Source organism: Siphateles boraxobius, unplaced genomic scaffold (assembly GCF_051911475.1).
Source record: "Siphateles boraxobius isolate OS27281-9 unplaced genomic scaffold, OSU_SipBor_1 129, whole genome shotgun sequence".
Taxonomy (NCBI): Eukaryota; Metazoa; Chordata; class Actinopteri; order Cypriniformes; family Leuciscidae; genus Siphateles; species Siphateles boraxobius.
This window is the reverse complement of record NW_027508732.1, coordinates 34977-37972: the sequence shown is the minus strand read 5'-3', so window position 1 is coordinate 37972 and position 2996 is coordinate 34977. Positions and strand designations below refer to the sequence as shown.

Here is a 2996-nt window from a genome sequence, read left to right as displayed (position 1 = left end):
GCAGAGAAATTGTGCAAACTTGCAAATTCAACTACCTGTCTCACAATTCATTTATTCAACTAGCTGTGTCACAATAACAGTAATGGACAGGATGGGAATGAGGCCTTCATGGCAAGATAAGAGAGCAATGGAGAGAGCGATGAAGGAATGTCGTAAGGGGTCAGGCGCTCCTCTCAGTCTCAAACATTATAATGAGTCTACACGCAACAGCATTGTGTAAAAATATTGTAGTGCAAAGTTGTCTTGAAAAATTACAAAAAGAACGATGCTACTCAAAACTGAGCCTGACAACTACCCCTGCAAAAAAAACTATGATGCCCACTCAAAGTCAATAAGTTTCCTCAAAAGGGTGCTCACATGAGGGTTCATTGTTGTCCGCTTCTTGGTCTTTGAGCCTCTTTCAGGATTGATGCCCAGGAAGCACCTGTTAATAAGCAAAGATAGTTTCAGTTTTAAATAGACTTACAGTATGTATTGCAGACAGCATTTATCAAGGTGTGCTTTTTGCTGTGCATTTTCCCCACATTAAACACTAATAGATTTATAAACCAAACTTGTTAGATCTTACTCACAATAAATTGTTTAAGGCATTTTTAGCCATGGTGCCTCAGGTTAGGTTTGCCTGAGGCAAAGTGGTTGATTTTCTACTATGAGAGGCCATATCAACGGGCGCCGCCACTGAAATGCATCTTCACACAATTGGCCAGTTGGTAAATTAAAACCAAACCCTGTTGAAAGTATGACAAACACATCCTTTTCAATTAATGGCCTGAGAACATTTTGTTCTGCTTTTAAAGAAAATGTCATCTACTTCATTCAATACGTTCACATTTCGCAATAGACGTTTCAAAATCATCATCACATACCCTGCCCCAAATCAAAATAAAAAGCTGTGATTGGACAGGCAGGTATTTGTCAGCATAACATGTGTAGAAAAACAGACTGATCTGCAGAGCGAAATTGAATGAGTTCGCGAGATCAGGATGGTCTCACCAGGCTAGCCTCGGGTACCTCGTTTGTCAGCATTTTAGATCTCAAGACAATCATTGAGTTGGAAGCCTGTACTATAATGTGAATTACAAGATTAAATTTGATCTTTATAAAATACCTTTGAATGAACTCCAGCATCGACAATCCAGCGGCACGATACTCAAGGTTAAAGACGTAATAGCTGCTGAAGAAAGCAGGTACTCCGTGTAAAAAGAAAGGGTGTGGGCCCATCACGACATGTCCATCGATGGATATAAGCCATCCAGAGGGCTTCATCATGTCACCTGAAATGAACAGATACAACATTATGTGTTATGAGCACTTTGCGATGGGTTAGTTCACCCAAAAATGAAAATTCTGTCAGTAATTACTCACCCTCATGTCGTTCCAACCCCGTAAGACCGTCGTTCATCTTCGGAACACAAATGAAGATATTTGTGATGAAATCTGAGAGCTGGATCACTCCTCCATAAGGCTTCTAAGGGATTGAAACTTGCCATCCCCGAAAAGTTATTAAAGAAAACGTTAAAATAGTCCAAGTGACTACAATGGCTCAATCTTAAGTTTATAAAGTGAAGAGAATACTTTTTGAGCGCAAAAAATAAACAAAAATAACGACTTTATTCAAGTATTCATTTCCATCTCTGTTGGCCTTGAGATATAATCAAACATATCTTAATTTGGGTTCCGAAGATGAACGAAGGTCTTACGGGGTTGGAACGACATGAGGGAGAGTAATTACTGACAGACTTTTCATTTTTGGGTGAACTAAGAACTAGGATACAAAGCTCTATACAAATGTAATTCTTATTATAATTATTTATTGTGGTCATGTAGATTCCTAGAATGAAAACAAAATAATGAGTTAGAAATCTCGATACTAGATCAAAGTAACATTACCTTGAATGATCAAGCAGGGGGTGCTGGGGAGTTCTGCAGTATTGATGTCCACAGCAGTGGCACATGCTGTAACAGTTGACACACAATAGCATGGACTTAGGATAAAGGATATTGTTCATTGCTCAGAGGTAGTTAATCATGCAAGGTAAATGTTGATAATGTAATCACTCATTTTGCATTTTAAATATTGGACTAAAAAATCGTACATCAACTTCAAGCATCAAACTCTCTTTCGGCTCTTTTTAGTACAACATTAGGAGCAGCAGGATGCAGGAAGCCTTGTCAGAGTCTGGATCATAGCAGGCCAGAACATCACGGATCTTCAATAATAAGAATTTCAGTTTGAATGCCGATTATGATCATTGTAATTTAATTTTAGCTGAATGTCAAAAATGATAGTGTATATATATAGTGTTTTTTTTTCTATAGCACTTTGAGATTGCTCACTCAATGTAAAGTGCATTTACAACTTTTACAATTATTATTCATTCATCAGGACAAGTGGGAAGTTGGAACCCTAGTGTTAAAATCCTCCCGTTGTCGAACACGACATGAGACTAACTTACTCTAGTTAGCTCAGTCCAGCCTGGTCTCATTGTTAATACGTAACTTAGGTATTAATACGTTATTTTCAAAGATAGAAAACGTACGTTTTTGCACGTTTGGATGGATGCTGAAAAGTATAATATGGACGTATTTGCAACATTTAAACGTAACATTATTACGTTTTTACAGCTACAAAACCTTAACTATTTACGTATATTTTTCATATCATAAAGATATCTGTATACTTCCACTTTTAAAGATAAATGTAACAAGATCCCCTAATCCTACTCCCAAAACCTAAACATATCCATTTTATACAGAATATAAAAAGGATAAAACGTAATGGACAGAGTTGTGTAGGTAAATGGCAGTTTTATTAACAATATAGCATTTAAATATATTTTGAGCCACTAATCCTACTAACTCCTACCCCTAAACCTACCCATAACCATTCATTAAAACTACGTAAGCTAACACAATTATGAAGAAAAAAAACATAACAGACAGACAAGTATATATTTCACAATAATTTATTTATTGCGAAAATGTCAAAGCTGGTA

The 2996-nt window shown here is 36.7% G+C and overlaps 1 long non-coding RNA gene across 1 annotated transcript; it reads right to left on the bottom strand.

Moving 5' to 3' along the window:
• Positions 1-634: 634 nt before the first annotated feature.
• Positions 635-1957, bottom strand: LOC143734366 (uncharacterized). The gene is made up of 3 exons (XR_013202270.1): positions 1891-1957; positions 1109-1274; positions 635-728 (listed from the first exon to the last, which is right to left on the bottom strand). It is a non-coding gene; the product is annotated as an uncharacterized LOC143734366 (long non-coding RNA).
• Positions 1958-2996: the final 1039 nt, after the last annotated feature.